Consider the following 15,852-nt stretch of genomic DNA (forward strand, 5'->3'; position numbering starts at 1 on the left):
CGTGCTGCAAAAGAACGAGCACAGGAACCTCAGTGTCATACAGATTCCACCGTTGTGGTTGTGGGAAGTACCAATTTCACGATCAGTTGATTTACAAATCCTTATTTTTATTTTATCCCTTAAAAAATAAAATCAATGTTACTCCTACTTGTTATTAGCTTGTTTAATGTAGCGTAACCCTCACTTTTGTAAATGCCATCTAAAAGGTAGGTCTGTAATCATAGGTGACACTGAATATACATTAGTATTAATTTCTAGTCCTCACAATTCAATACTTAATAGGGAATTATCCTTTCTGTCATAGCTGTGTTTGTAAACACAGCCAACTAATTTTGGAAGGGCCAAGCATTTAGCTGTTCCAGAGGGACACAGCTTCACTGGTGCCCACTGGGGTGAGATGCCCGGCTGAAGGCAGCATCTGGGACCCATCGGCAGCGTTCAGGGCAGCAGCTCTGAGCACTCCCCAGCCCCAAACAAGAGCTGCGCCTTGTGTTACAGGGCAGACCAGGATGTCCTGCACACAGATGCTTTGAACTGAATCTTCCAGGGAGCGGGATCGATGCTTTTTAACATTCCTATTAAGAAAAAGCAGGAAAACCCCTCAAAAACAACGGGGTCGCTTTATTTGAATAGGGGCACAGACTCGAATGCAATCAAGTGACAGGGCTGTAACAAAATCCCGCTCGCGCAGAGGGCCCATGTGATGAACCTCGTCTGTGTGCGTGCTCTTAATCTGCCTCAGCTATGAGGTACAACACATTAGCTTAAGCTTATTTTATTAAAGTTGTTTGATGTTGTGCCAGGCCGTTGCTCTTAGCCCTCCTTGCTGCTGTGAATCGGACAAGGCTGTGTTGTCCTCTGCCCTGCACAGGGTATTTCCAGGTAATAACCTGTCTGTGCTGTCTTGGGTTGTGTTATCCCAAGGCGGAGAGAACAAGGTGGCCAGGTGCTCACCCTCATCCCTGTGGATGTTGCGTTAAGATGGTGCAACCTCTGCTCTGCCTCTGAATTTTCACCCGTAGTTGGGATTGGGATCAATTGGCATCAACAGTTGGATGACAACTCTGCAAAGTCCAGAAGATTCAAAATCAGTTCTTTATGCCTCCTTTCCTGGTTTCCATCTGGGAGAAGACATGCACCGATAATCTCTTGTTTCCAAGTTAACATCAACTTGTTGATACAATAGCTGTGAACCATTGCATGGCATGAAGTATCTATTTGTTTACATCTCTATTTATTATTAGATTCCTTGTGGGTTGTTACATTCTCATTTTTGTGCATTTCTCCTAAACAAGACAACAGTTGCCTACATTTAAATCTGGGGTTTGTTAGTAAGTAGAAAAGGCTTCTGATCAAGCAGCTTTCAGGAGGGAACATTTAGATTAAAAAAAGGGGGGTAAAATCAGCGTCACTCAAAGATCAGTATCATGAGCACAGCAAATCTCAAATCCAAATGCCCTTCCCCTTGGCTCATTGCTTGCTAAGTGGGCATTAACTTATGTTTCCTAAGAGAGATTTTTTTGTTGTGTGGACAATATTTTCATTACCAGCCTTTAGAACACTCCTTGCAATGTTGTGGAAAATCCACATTACAGCCCCTGAGCATCTTGCAGCACCTCTGGGAGGTTTTTGGAGGTAGACCTAGCCTCCCTGTTGTGTTTGCCCTCTTGTGCATCTGCTTTTACTTGAAAGCCATGATTCTTAGCAGGCCACCTTAAAGGATAAATATTGTTCCTTGTTTATTCTGTCAAAGATATGGGCAAGCACAGGTGGCAGTGTCCATGCTGGAGCTCATAGAAGGGAGGTGAAGAGGCGGCTGTCCCTGTCTACTTGACATTTTATTCATGCCTGTCCCTCTGGGAGTTCTTCTCAGGGTTTCGTAGCTGTTGGTGAATCTGTCCTCTGAGTTTCCTGGCACGTTCACAGGGAAATCTGATCTCCGGCTTTAGTTTCACCACCTTGTTTTTATGTACGTTGTATACAAGCTGTCATAAAACTGCTCAAACTATCCCAGTCCTCTTAGTGCAAGGTGGACCAAAGTCCAGCTTGGAGATCCCCAGATTTGACAGCTCAGAATTTCATGTGCCGTCTCAAAGCATTAACCTGTTCATTAGAAATGACTGGGCCTTTTAATTTTTTTTTAATTTATTTTCCAAAAATGCAGGTTATTCCAATCCAGTGACTCTAAGTTTGGCAAGGTTATGGACAAGTCCATGCTGTATTTTGCTCCAAGCAGTATTGCTCAGTTTTGGTATGAGGTGGAGTTACCGGTGCAGCTGCAAAGCAGAATACAGATGTAGGATAATCGCTGCCTCTCCTAGGATGATTCTGCTAAAAGCTTGCAGGCACTGTACAAAAGTGCTGTAGAGCCTTTGGATTTTGTCATATTTCTATCAGGATGATGTGCTTTCTAATCAAGAAAACACCCGCTCCTTTCCAAACTTGGATTTCCTATAGTACCATTAAGAACTACACAAGCAACAAAGACAAACACTAAAATACCCTGTAGGTTTCATGCCTTCTGGATGCTGGATGAGATTTCCCCATGGGATATTGTAGGAAACAGGGGGAAAGAAGGTGCTTTCAGAAAGAAAAGTTTTATTGAACTATGTCTCAATATGATAGTAAACTTTGGTAATGAGCAGTTACATCATTTTTTGTTGCTATTGGTGCCAGTTGGCAAGAATTACCCTGTGGAAACTTCTAAACGATCTGCCTTACTTCAGCTTGTCAGTATAGGGACATATCCTGATAACCTGTTGTGATGAGTATCGTCAGACACTAATATTTCATTGGTATAATCAGCCTCTTTGGATATTGATGATTCATTTTCTGTGTGCTGGAAAATCATGCATAAAAATGGATTTACATAAACAACGTCTTTTCCTTGCGAGTGTCATGGGACTGTTTGCAAATGCTGTTTCTGAATGTGCTGCCTGGGCAGGTCAGAGCAGATTCCCAAAGCTCAGCTCTGAATTCATTCATATTGTTCGCCTGCACTGAAGTGTGAAGCAGCGAAGTTTGGCTCCCTGCAGATTTGTGTGCGCCCCACGTTAGTCACAGCCACAGGAGCTGGGGCTGTTGCCTCTCTGAAAGGATATGGGGCTACATTAAAAATCAGTGAAGACATTTATTTCCATGTTCTCCCTTATTCATCCATATTTGCTTGAAATATGTAGGAACTTAATATTTTTGCCATCTCTACTCTTCTGTCCAATTTGGTTGCAAGTTTGCTCAATAGGTCAGAAGTTACTAAGGGCTGGCAGACTGAGATGGAGAGCCATTGCTTCACTGCCTTAGGAAAACAGGGTGAAAATAGGTATAAAAGGTGCCTCCAAAAGGCAGGGAATTAATCTGCCTGTCCCAGGGCAGAATGTGCTGCCTGTACCATCTGATCAGCATTAGCAGATGTTTTTCTAACCTGTTGTTAAAAATCCCCAGTCTCACGCTCCCCAGGGAATCAACAACATTGCTTAATGTCCTTACAGATACAGAGCATTTCCTAATAACTGAAGTTGCAGTTTTAACCTGCTATGCTGGAAGTTTTATTTCTTTAAATCCTCCTGAAGGCAACGAGACTGTTGGGAGGGAAAGGTTACAGAAGCAGGACCTCAATGCATGCAGCTAGTTAAGTAATGATCGAACTTGAACACCCACCTCTGAGTTTCTCTGCACTTTTTTTTTTCATACTCAGTGCCAAATCCAGAGGAATTCCTGCTAATACCAGGATCTAGTTAAAGAAAGTGAAAACCCTACTGCCAGGCTGGTGGAGCTCTCCACCGCTTTGGGGGGCTGTGCTCTCAAAGAGTAGATCTGATCCTCTCAGCAGGAGGGCTGCTTTGCCCAGATCCCGTCAGCTAGTGTTTCTGATTCTCCAAGGAAACTGGCGTCTTTCCCCTGTGTGAGGTCTTTAGAGGCTTTGACGTCCCTGCAAAGAACAGCCAGTTCACAGAATCACAGAATGTCAGGGATTGGAAGGGACCTCCAAAGCTCATCCAGTCCAATCCCCCTGCCGGAGCAGGAACACCCAGATGAGGTTACACAGGAAGGTGTCCAGGCGGGTTTTGAATGTCTGCAGAGGAGGAGACTCCACAACCTCCCTGGGCAGCCTGTTCCAGTGTCTGTCACCCTCACTGAGAAGAAGTTCCTTCTCAAGTTTAAGTGGAACCCCTTATGTTCCAGTTTAAACCCACTACCCCTTGTCCTACTATTGGTTGTCACCAAGAGCCTGGCTCCATCCTCGTGACACTCACCCTTTGTATATTTATAAACATTAATGAGGTCACCCCTCAGTCTCCTCTTCTCCAAGCTAAAGAGCCCCAGCTCCCTCAGCCTTTCCTCACACAGGAGATGCTCCACTCCCTTCAGCATCTTCGTTGCCCTGCACTGGACTCTCTCCAGCAGTTCCCTGTCCTTCTGGAACTGAGGGCCCAGAACTGGACACAATATTCCAGGTGTGGTCTCACCAGGGCAGAGTAGAGGGGCAGGAGAACCTCTCTGACCTACTGACCACCCCCCTTCTAATCCACCCCAGGATGCCATTAGCCTTCCTGGCCACAAGGGCACAGTGCGGGCTGACCATCCACAATGTGCTTCTCCCTACCTTTGCACAAAGACCAGCCCAAACTGACCCTAAACCGTTGACTTTGGGATTTTTCCAGCTTGGCATATTAACTCTGCTGAATTATTCAGATGATTTCCGCCACAGAAAAGCCAAGATGATGGGTGCTCTGTCCCGCTGGGTGCACAGAGGAGAGACCTGCCCAGAGGTCTGCAGGCTCACAGTCCCCATGTCCCGTTCCTGCTATTTTTCTTCTCTCACCCACCACACACAAGCACCTTATAACCTGTAACGCCTTGGGAGGCAGCTCAAACAGCCTACACATGGTAAAATCCACAGGAGTTTTTATTGTTACTGGTAATACGCCACTTGTGATTTTTGCCTTTCACCTGTATGTTTTGCAAATAAGTAAGCAAAGCACTAAGCTGTGATTAAGTGCTGAATTCCCTTTAATTTTTTTGAAAGCGCAATGCCTGAGCGCACTGCGAGAGCAACCGAGCATGGACGGGGCTTGCGAGTGACATTTCAATGAAAATATTCAGCCTCCAAGAAAAACAACAGACAATGGAGGGAAGTGCTGTGTTTGCCAGGTTCCTTAAGGAGTCTATCAAGGACGCACTGTGTTACAAAACAGCCATACACACGCCAAGCCGCTATCACATCAGGATGCTAATTAAAGCAAAACATAGATCTGCTGTACCGCATTCCTTCGATGAGATTTATTCTCATAGTTGTTTTTATTGCGCCTGTAAAGCGTTATGCAAAAGACAGAAGGAAATATCTCTGCATTCACAATGGGATTTGTATGAATGATAAAGGCAAGGTGCATTCTTTAGCAGTAGAAACTACTTCTGTCCTAGCACCTAAGAGAAGCCCCGCAACACCACCTTCTTCTGCAGATCGTGTTATTATCATTATTACTAATAGCAGTAATGGTAACAGGAGAAACAAGACCAGTAATGAAGAACACTGGAGCTGATGACTGAGGGCCAGGGATTCAGTTTGGTTCTTGGTATGAGATTTGGGATCAGCTGCATGCCCATAGACTCTGCTCTTCTTTATTTCCAATACTCACAGCTTGGACAAGGCGTCTCAAAAGGGCCAACCTAAAGTAGTGCCTGGCACCCTTTGAAAATAAACTGGATCTATGTAGAAGCCTTGGATTGCATGCTTCCAGCACCTCCTTGTGCTGCACGGGAATAAGATGTGTGGTAGATGTATGTGGCAGATGGATCGCATGGGGTTTATTGGCTGGGACACTTAATGGATAGGCCAGGGAAAGACCTGTTCCCAATTTCTGGTCTAGCAATTGTACATGAATTTTACATTAATCAGCTATGGGATAAATTGTTCACTTGTTTGGGCTTTTTTTGGTGCACATGCTACTTAAGGAGTACAGCACCAGGAAGGCTGATGCACACCTGGGCATGCCAGGAAGGCCTGCGAGGTGCCAAGGGAGATTGGTCTGGACTTTGGCACAGCTGAGCAGAGACTTAGGGCCTCTAGTTGGGCAAGACTTCATTTCCTCACAGCTTGTGGGGTGAAGCAAAGCAAAGCAGCCTTTAGGAGTCTGCAGTGGAATGAGAAACAGCAAGGATTATGCCCTGTGGTTGAAAAAAGCCTTTTACTGCTTCTATGGACAAGAGCTTTTTGAACTGGGGGGATGGTGCTGTCGAAGGCACAGCTCTCCAGGTTTGGATCCAGCTGGTGAACATGGAGAGCAAAGTGGGACAGCAGCAACAGGGTTGAGCATGTGTGACACGACTGGGAGCGTCAGACCACGATCGTGGGAGAAGCGCTCAGGAAAATGGATCCTGGGTCTGTCACAGCCTTCAGTGTGGACATATTGCAGACGTGGGCCCAAAACACAGAGCTGGGGTGTTAGATATTGAAATCACCATCATTATTAGGGCATGTGCGATACAGGTTTTGCTTACAGCCTGTTTGTAGTGCTTACTGCAATCAGAGCATGGTTTACCAGTATAGCTTGAAAAAAATATGTATCTTAAAAAAAAAATGCCTTCTCAAAATCTTCGAAAGCTGATTGACGGAACAACACATGTCACCCTGTTAAAAGGCTAAAGGAGTTAATCTCACCGTACTTCGGCACTTTTCACTAGATCTTTGCAAGCTGCTGACCACATAATAAACTTACCCCTGGCGAACTGGGTAGTAACTATTAATCCAGCAGCAATTTCACATCTTTTTCTTTGGGGAAAAAAAATTATTATATTAGTTGTGTTACACCGGTAAGTGTTAAATAAAAAGTAGTATCTCCCCTTTTCCAGTGGCTGAGGGGTTATAAAAAGACTAGGAATGATTCATGTCGGGATGGAGATAGGGCATGGGCAGATACGTTGGTGACAGGTTAATAGACCACAGAGTGATCTGCAGGATGACTTTTAGACACCTGTAATAGTGTGGGTTGTGTTTCATCCCAAAAGTGTGATATGTGCTCATTGGGTGGTTCTAGTTGTCCTTAGCCATGGTAGGACTTTCAGTAGCTCCCACTCCCCATGTCCCCTCCAAACACAGCACCTTCTCCTAGGAACGGCACTGAACAGCAGCCCTGTTGCTTCCTTGTGCTGTTTGATGTCTAAAGGCTTCAGCTGTGGCCAAAAGCAGGAGTCTTAGAGCCCACGGACATCAGTCCGGTGTTCCTGCAGCAGTACAGGAATGGTGAGCATCTTCTTCATCTTGCGAAGTGTAAATGACATTCTTATGATGATTTCCAAACCCACTTGTAGGCAGCCGTCTTCAACAGATGTAGACGATTGTCAATATCGTTGCTTCTAAGCTTGCACTCATTATTGTGAGCTTAGTCTGAAGTGTTCCATTATGGACTCATTAACGAAGCAACACTGAAGTTTGGGTATGTTTTAATCAAAGCACTATGCTACATCTGATGGAGAGTGTTTTTTCTCCCTGTGGCCTTGGGGATAAAGAGAAAATGGACAAACATTTCCACATTTTCATTGAACCGACAGCATTATAATGTTGTTTGCTTTTACAGAAATGTGAACAGGTCAGATGAAAATGGATTTATTTTTTTTCTTTAAGATATCTGTTGTTGCAAAGCTGCTATTGTGAATGAGGAAAACAAGAGGTTTGGCCAAAATTCCAAATAAACCTTCTTCTAACATTTTATTCATTAAAGTTACAGAAAGATTTGAAGGGCTCATAAATCAGACAAGCATATCTGATTATTTTCTTACACTGGTGAGTACAATAAACAAGTACTTTCCGATGGTTGGTTGTTGTAATGTCCGGTTCCCAGCAAGGGCCAGTACCAAATCCTTTGGGTGACAGTATGTGCCTTGATTTTTTTCTTACAGCAATAAATTTTGGCAGCATTGACTTGAGTTTCTTTCTTCAACCCACCATTAGCTCCCTCGCTAATTCCCAAATTAAGGCTCTTGTTGGAGCTGGGCACGGAGGTGAATGTGCCAGTGTTGTGTAGCTTGGTCTGGTATAGGCAATTCACAGGGCTGCAATATATATCTGCCAGTAATCTTGAATAATATCACTGCTTCCCTGAGAGCAGGAGTGAGGTCTTTCTCTCCGAGCAGCAGGCAAGTGGCTATTTAGAGCCCTAGCAATTTTCTCTCTGTTTTGTTGGCTTTGGATAACTATCTCCTTCCTTTCATGCCTTGCCAAGAAGTTTTGTTGCTGGTTGCTTGGTGTTCGTGTAGTTGCTGAGTGAGTCTTTTACATTTAGTTCTGCATCTTTCAGTACCTGGTAATTTACACTGCGGTGCACTAAAATCAATTAAATAGCTGGTGTTTGCTTCAGGAGGAAGGGGCTTTGCAGGAAGGTGGATAATAAATATTAAATCCATATATGGCACAGTATGAGAATTCATTATGATATGGTAGGATCCCTCTCAGGCACAACATGGAGGCATTTTGATTAAATGGTTGCACTCATTTAAACAGAAAAGGACTTTCATAACAACCTGGAAAGCTTTGAAGTGAAATAACACAGCATTGAAGCAAGATGCAGAATTAACATTGTCATTCACAAGTCCTTTCTTTTATGTGGTAAGACCATTATTAAAAGTTGGCTTTTCCTCTTGAGGGAGGGAAAGCCAACTTTTCTTCTGGAGGAAAGTTGTACAGACTCTGGCAATGGGGACACTAGTAGGCTCATGAGTGTTACACGTCAGTGCGTACAAGAAGACATTTAATGATTTTGTGGACAAAAAATAGGTTCACTTTCTGAATCATGCTCATAGGGCAATGAAGATGATGAAGGGAGTGGAGCATCTCCCGTGTGAGGAAAGGCTGAGGGAGCTGGGGCTCCTGAGCTTGGAGAAGAGGAGACTGAGGGGCGACCTCATTAATGTTTACAGATATATAAAGGGTGCGTGTCGTGAGGATGGAGCCAGGCTCTTCTCAGTGACAACCAATGATAGGACAAGGGGTAATGTGTTCAAACTGGAACACAGGAGGTTCCACTTAAGTTTGAGAAGAAACTTCTTCTCAGTGAGGGTGACAGAGCCTGGAACAGGCTGCCCAGGGAGGTTGTGGAGTCTCCTTCTCTGCAGACATTCAAACCCACCTGGACACCTTCCTGTGTAGCCTCATCTGGGTGCTCCTGCTCCGGCAGGGGGATTGGACTGGATGAGCTTTCGAAGTCCCTTCCAATCCCTGACATTCTGTGATTCTGTGATATCTCAGCTCCAACCTCTGTTCTAGGTCTGGTAGATTACTCCGCTCAAGAGTCTGTATGCGGCTCCAGAGTCAGCGTTGCACTAATTCACTGTTGTATTTTTATTGTGTTATCAAGAGACTCTGTGTACACCTTCTAGAAGAAGAACCCATTAAACAAGGTGATGATGAAGCGTTATCACCCCATTCATATTCGTGTTGAAAGAAAAGATCTCTTGCTTTACACTTCATCTGGTAGTTGCCCCAAAGACTCTACCTATGGCCCAGTTTTAAAGCCAGGGAGATTAATCTAGTTTTCTGTGGTGGGTTTGGAGGCCAGAACTCTAAAAAGTATTGTGTAAAACCTTGAATTTTTAATGGAAATAATGGGTTGCTGTTTGAAATCCTGTTTTGACTTCCTTTTGTAGTGCTGTGGTTACGTTTTCTTACAGAAACAATTTTCAAAGGACTGCAGAGGTTCTTGCCATAGTTTTCTGCTTTAGACATTCTCGGTGGAAAATTATTCAATGGAAAATAAATCTGGAGGGTTTGGGGTTTTTCCTTCTTTCTGAAACAGTGGTTAGGTCTGCTCTAGCCAAACTCTTACTTTTTGAAGCATTTTGAAAACACTGCTGCTGGTGAAGCCTTTCTTTGATGCCTTTATAGAACATGCGCTCATTTTATTTTGATTCATGCCACATGGTTATATCTTAGCTTGTAAAGCCCATTTTTTCCCTTAAATTGGAGGAAAAGTGTGTTCAGAGCCCCAAATACTTATGTCATCTTTTCCCTTCTTCTCCAAGACAAAATACCCGTTTGGGGCTGTGTGATCCTGTCTTAGCTGTAAAAGGTTTCCTGTACTAGAGTACTGAGGATGGCTTGGAGGAATTTGGTGTTTATTCTTTCTGATTATTCTGGTGGTTAGTAGCATTTAACCACTCTGTAATTTGATTTTCTTCACTCCTTATTAATGATACTCTAAGGAGCACTGAGATCCTTGTGTGAGACGTAGTGGAGCCTTTAAATGTTTATATGTCCCGAAAGGAAGAAGATAACTCTCCCCAAAATGCATTGTAGAGAAAAAAAGACAGAAATACAATTTGAAATGGACTGAAGAAGAGTTGAGATTTTACAACCTACGTAAGCAAAGAGGCAGCATTACTAAAAACTGAGGTTGGCATTCTTAATATTACAAGTCAGTTAGCAAAATACAATTTGTGCAACTGTTTACCACTGCCATAGGGGTTTTGCCATTAAAACTCTGTCGCGGATCTCTTACAACCCCAGAAAATGAGTTATTCCTTCAGGAGAAAACAGAGCCGAGCATCTGTCCTGCCAGAATAATGAAGCACCTTGTTGTGACGATGCTGTTCTGAAGTTCATGGTCATCTTGTTCCAAAATGTTACCCGGTGCCACTGAACAGGAGAAGTGTAAACATAATTAAGTGATACTGAGCAGCGAAGAGCGAAATTACCTCGCTCTGATTGCTCACCAGCATTATCTGCTGGAATATTGATCTCACCGCAGCCCAGGGTCTTTTCCATCGATAAATGCTTGTTTCCCTGTAAGCGTGAGGCAGGACCATTTGCAGAAAGTGCTTCTGACGTTTCGCTTTTTGAGGCTGGAAACTCTCTGCCAGAAGCTTTTAAACGTGCTCCTTCCAGATGGTTTTGCAGCTGGATTTGCTATATAGACGTTTTGCTTCACGTGGGTGCTGTGCTGCCTGGTTTGAAGGGTGGTGAGGAAGATGTAGGTAAGATCTCAGTTGCTGAAGATTGGGTCATACTTTACATCAGATGAAATACATTTTTGAAAACAAATTTCCTAGGGAAGGGCATTTTATCTTGCACTCTGTTTTCCCCAGGAGCTTGACGTGGTTGTAGTTGGGGTCCCTTTCCTCACTATTGGGATGTGGCCACTCTCAAGAGCGCCATGGCAGCTCCTAGAAATGGCATATGGGGACATTTTGGGGAGAGACCCTTTCCCTGCTATGTCGGGGCATTTACTTAATAGCGTCATGGGAGTGAGGAGTGCTGCCTGCGGGCAGGGAGAGCTGGAGAGGGGTGCTTTTGAACAGTCTGTCTTTTAATCCAGACCCCACTGAGCTGAATTAACTCAAGAAATTCGCTAGTGCGTTTATGGCTGTAGGTGTTTGAAAGTTTAGTGCGAGAAGGCAGCTGTTCTCACAACAGCACAGGCAAATACAAAGAGCAAGGGAAAGAAAAAAAAACAAAATAACAAATACAGCTGTTGTCTGTGCATTTAGCTGAAGGTCTAGAGCTGATCTCTGGCCCGAATATCCTTCTCCTTGGAGTATGCTGTCAAATGTGACCAGGTGATAGTCATTTAATAGGTTACCATCTGTGGCTGAACTTCTTTCCTGACCTCACGTCTGTTCTCAGCCCCCTCCACTTGCATGTATCTTCACCCAAGGTGTTTTCCTGCACAAGGGCTTTGGCTACAGGTTTCCCATCACACAAGTGGATGTGCTGCTCTCCAGCTACAGCTTCCTCACAAGGGAGGAGGAGGAGGGACAGGCAGTGAGCTCTTCTCTTTATTGACCAACGACAGAACCCGAGGAAATGTCAGGAAGATGTGCCAGGGGAGGTTCAGGTTGGACATTAGGAAAAGGTTCTTCACCCAGAGGGTGCTGGACACTGGAACAGGCTCCCCAGGGAGGTGTCACGGCCCCAAGCCTGACAGTGTTCAAGAAGAGACTGGACAACACCCTCAGACACATGGAGTGAACTGTGGGGTTGTCCTGTGCAGGGGCAGGAGTTGGACTTGATGATCCTTGTGGGTCCCTTCCAACTCAGGACATTCTATGAAAGCTGCAGCAGCAGAGTGTGCCAGAGACATCCTAGGGGGGACTGAACTTGTTACTCATCTCATATTCTGCTCTAGGTCACCTGTATATTCCAACCCCTTGGATGCCAGTGGGAGGCAGGCACTGGTATATTTTATTTCTTAGTTGTTTTTCCTGGTGTGTGACATTCTCTGGCAAGGCAAATGTTATAACGGTGTGCCTCTAATGTCGTGAAGGACCACTGCAAATACCCGTTAGCTGTTAATGAGTCAGGAATGACTAGTTGGCTCTAAATTTTGGTACGTTGCTGTGCGTGCTGCCGGCGCAGCCCCCGGAGCAGGGGGACAGTGACAGAGGAGGGAGCTCATGGCTCGAAAGAAGAGGAGGGAAAAGCAGAAGCTGAGCCATATGGTAGAAAAGGTAGAAGCAGACACAGTATCTCAGTGGTAGGTGCTCATTAGTCTTGTCTCTGATGTGCTGGGAAGACTGGATGTATTCTGCTAGAGGAATTGCAGCGTCCTTCTGTAAGCTCAAAAATGTAGCGGTGCAGAGTGGGTAAGGGACAGGTCTCTTTATCTATGGAAAATTATTCTAGCCTGTTTACCACCGATGTGTAACAGGAACCAGAGGCTGCCGCTCTCCACAATCTTGCAAGGATGTTTTTGCGGTTAGAGCACAAGGGTCTGAAGGTCTTAAGCTCATCTTACTCTGTCATTGATTTACATTGTGATCTCAGATCATTTCGTCTTGTAATTCCCCTGCCCACAGAAAGGGAATAGTTTCCTAATTAATTCTGGTTAAGATTAATTGTGGTTTGTTTGGGGTTTTTTTGGGCTTTTTTTTCCCCTTTCCTCTAGTCAATGCTGCTCTTCATGCAGTAAGTTGTTAACAAAAAATAAGAGTGCTGGGATCTGGCCTCTGGCCTTATCCACTGAGGAGCGCTGTGGCCCATCTGGGAATGAATAAAAGTGAATTGACATGTTTGCTGGGACCTATTGACTATTTTGAAAAACATATTTAGATATCCCTTGATCCCCTCTGGTGTTTCCCTGGGTACCCCATGCTTTACAATATCTGTGCAGTGGTTTTATCCCTCCATCCTATCCACATCTGTACAGAAACCTATGTGGAACATAGTTCAGGCTGCCTGGTGACTTGATGTAACAGCGTGAGCAGTGATGGCCATCATCATTGCATAGATTTATTTATCCTCGTGGCGTAAACATGTGGAAATCTAAAGCAGCAGAGGTATGACATCCAAAGTTAAAAATCCACTTGCACAGAGCCAGGATTTCACTGCCTGTACACAGATGTGGATGCAGCCAAATGCATCAAGCCAGTGATGGAGGGGAGCAAAAAGAGACATCAGTTAAAACCCTGGTAAGGGAGAACTATAAAACAGCGGTTTAAACCCAGGCTGAATAGAAACTGAACAGCAGTATCCAGAATTTGAATATCCTTTTCTTTGTGCTGCGGGTAGGTGGAAATGGTAATTGCAAAGAAGGGGATGAAGGAGCGATGTTCCTGAGCACACAGCACAGGGGCTGGCTCCGTCACCTCCCTCTGCTTTGGCGACCACAACTCATGCCATGGGGTGGAGTCAAGGTGGGGTGACTGATTTGGGAATCTTTGGTGTGCCTAGGTCCTCTCTGGGTCAGAAAGAAAGTCACACTGGGTCTCTTCCCCATCTCTCCAGATGGGTATCCTCATCCTTCTTACAGGCCACTTTTAAGGACTGAAAGGCTGCAGTAAGTTTTCCCCAGAGCCTTCTCTTCTCCAGCTGAACACCCCAACTCTCTCAGCCTGTCCTCCCAGCAGAGCTGTTCCAGCCTCAGATCATTCCTGTGGCTCCTCTGGCCCCTGTCCAACAGGTCCATGTGTGTCCTGTGCTGAGGACCCCAGAGCTGGACCAGCACTGCAGGTGGGGTCTCACCAGAGCGGAGCAGAGGGGCAGAATCACCTCCCTGACCTGCTGCCCACGCTCCTTGTGATGCAGCCCAGGACACCATTGGCTTCTGGGCTAAAAGCGCACATTGCCGGCTCATGTCCGATCTCTCATCCACCAGCACCCCCAAGTCCTTCTCGGCAGGGCTGCTCTCAATCCCTTCGTCCCCAGCCTGGATTGATACTGGGGGTTGCCCCGACCCAGGTGCAGGACCTTGAACTTGGCCTTGTTGAACCTCATGAGGTTCTCATGGGCCCACTTCTCCAGCTTTCTCAAGAAGAAGAAATTGAAGAGGGAACCTGAACCAGCAGCAGAAGAATTGCCTGTATGTCAGAAAATTGACTCTGTCTTCAAGACAACCTCTTGTGTACCCTCAGTCATGCATATACCACACCACATAGCTGTTAGCACAAAACTTGCTTTCTTGCTGTTTACTGAATCTATTGCCTCTTGGTAGTAAATTATATTCATGGCCTCAGGGTCCTGGTCCTGTTGAATAGTTATTTGCAAGGCACAGGAAATAGGTACTGCTTGTTTTCTATTTGGATTTTGCATGCATAAAGTAGTCTTTTTTCAGTCTGAACACGCAAGTGCACTTTAGAATGTGAATATTAACAATGCTTTCAGAAAGCATATTTTCTTTCCAATGTGTTACTTCTCATGTAATGACCCATTTTAGAGAATTCAGCATTATTTATGTTTTTCAGAGAAATCCCTAAAACAAAAGGTACCCTACTTCCCTTCATATTCAATTCTCACTCAGTAGGCAGCATGAGATTCAATGCAGCTCCTACTTGAACCATCAACCTGTGAAGCCGTTGCCTTGCAAAGCTCATTGGTCCAGAGAGACAGAAAGCAAGTACAATTGCTTGTGAGGTTTTACATTGGACAGTATGTTTGGAATTTCTTTTGAAAATTTTAAAACTTCATAGAATCACAGAAGTGTTTGGGTCAGAAGAGACCTTTTAAAGATCATCTAGTCCAATCCCCCCTGCCATTGGGCAGATACATCTTGCAGTAGATCAGGCTGCTCAAAGCCCCGTCCAACCTGACTTTGATGGGGTATCTACAACTTCTCTGGGAAACCTGTGACAGTGTCTCACCACCCTTATTGTAAAGAATTTCTTCCTGATGTCCAATCTAAACCTACCCTCTTTCAGTTTAAAACTATTGCCTCTTGTCCTGTCACTAAAAGCCCTTGTAAAATGTCCCTCTTCATCTTTCTTGTAGGTCCCTTTTAAGTACAGAAAGGCTGCAATAAGGTCTCCCCGAAGCCTTCTCTTCTCCAGCTGAACACCCCAACTCTCTCAGCCTGTCCTCCCAGCAGAGCTGTTCCAGCCTCGGATCATTCCTGTGGCTCCTCTGGCCCCTCTCCAACAGGTCCATGTGTGTCCTGTGCTGAGGACCCCAGAGCTGGACCAGCACTGCAGGTGGGGTCTCACCAGAGCGGAGCAGAGGGGCAGAATCACCTCCCTGACCTGCTGCCCACGCTCCTTGTGATGCAGCCCAGGACACCATTGGCTTCTGGGCTAAAAGCGCACATTACCAAGTCGTGTCCAGCTTTTTATCCACTGATATTCCCAAATCCATCTGTGTTGGGGAGGAACAAGTCCCGTAACACTTCTTCTCTGTTCGGACTGGCTATCACCTGGATTAAAAAATTATCGTCAATGCACTCCAAGAAAATAGAATGCTTACAGCTTGCTGGCTGCTTTTGCAGCAGGTGTCAGGGTGGTTGAAGTTCCCCAGCAGTATCAGAGCCTGTGACCATGGTGTATCCTGTAGTTGGAGTAAGAACCCTTCGCCAATATCCTGCTCTTGATCAGGAGGTCTGTAGCAAATGCTAGCCACGAAGCTTCCTTTGTTGGCTTGGCCCGTTCATCATTGTT

The 15,852-nt window shown here is 45.1% G+C and overlaps 1 protein-coding gene across 2 annotated transcripts in view; it reads left to right on the plus strand.

The window, feature by feature from the left end:
• Positions 1–15,852, plus strand: part of CAMK1D (calcium/calmodulin dependent protein kinase ID) — a 238,297-nt gene that overhangs the window by 138,863 nt on the left and 83,582 nt on the right. The window lies entirely within an intron of this gene.

This window comes from Streptopelia decaocto (assembly GCF_964273445.1).
Source record: "Streptopelia decaocto genome assembly, chromosome: 1".
NCBI lineage: Eukaryota > Metazoa > Chordata > Aves > Columbiformes > Columbidae > Streptopelia > Streptopelia decaocto.